General features: G+C 42.2%; 1 pseudogene; it reads left to right on the top strand.

Moving 5' to 3' along the window:
* The first annotated feature begins 446 nt into the window (after window positions 1-446).
* On the top strand, window positions 447-1014 carry LOC112818106 (tryptophan 5-hydroxylase 1 pseudogene; annotated as a pseudogene).
* The last annotated feature ends 6 nt before the right edge of the window (window positions 1015-1020 follow it).

Consider the following 1020-nt stretch of genomic DNA (forward strand, 5'->3'; position numbering starts at 1 on the left):
AGGTTGTTTATACAGCCTTATGGGCTCCAAATCTCCCATCTCTGGTGATGTTGAAATCTCTTTACCTCCTGGTACGGGGACACCTTCACATGGGAGATTGATTTCCTTTCCAGGGGGACAGAGGAGGGTCTAAGTGTCCTCATTGCATAGGCTGTCTCTTAAGTAACTTTTATTTAAATGTTCTCTATTTCAAAGTGGCAGATTTGGGGCAGCCTGCCCTTGGCCCGCACACCATCCCATGACACTCCCACATCCTAAAGAACTTACTTTCAGTAGATTATTATTTACTCTTTGGGATGTAGAAAGGTTTGTATTTTTTAAAGATTTTACTTTTACGTAATCTCCACACCCAATATGGGGCCCGAATTCACAACCCCAAGATCAAGAGTTGCACTCTCCAGTCCCAGCTTACCGCCCGCAGCTGCAGAGAACTACACCAACTGACCATGATTGAAGACAATAAGGAAAATAAAGACCATTCCTTACAAAGAGGAAGAGCAACTGTCATTTTTTCCTTGAAGAATGAAGTTGGTGGACTTATAAAAGCACTGAAAATCTTCCAGGAGAAGCATGTGAACCTGTTACATATTGAGTCCCGAAAATCAAAGAGAAGAAACTCAGATTTTGAGATTTTTGTTGACTGTGATATCAACGGAGAACAATTGAATGACATTTTTCATCTGTTGAAGTCCCATACTAGTGTTCTCTCTGTGAATCCACCAGACAATTTTACTGTGAAGGAAGATGGTATGGAAACTGTTCCTTGGTTTCCAAAGAAGATTCCTGCCCTGGACCATTGTGCCAACAGAGTTCTGATGTATGGTTCTGAACTGGATGCAGATCATCCTGGCATCAAAGACAATGTCTACCGTAAAAGACTGAAGTATTTTGCAGACTTGGCTATGAACTATAAACTTGGAGACCCCATTCCCAAGGTTGAATTCACTGAAGAGTAGATTAAGACCTGGGGAATTGTGTTCCAAGAGCTCGACAAACTTTACCCAACCCATGCCTGCAGAG

The sequence above is a fragment of the Callorhinus ursinus genome, unplaced genomic scaffold, assembly GCF_003265705.2.
Source record: "Callorhinus ursinus isolate GAN/ISIS: 27379988/994484 unplaced genomic scaffold, GSC_fseal_2.0 scaffold13366, whole genome shotgun sequence".
Taxonomy (NCBI): domain Eukaryota; kingdom Metazoa; phylum Chordata; class Mammalia; order Carnivora; family Otariidae; genus Callorhinus; species Callorhinus ursinus.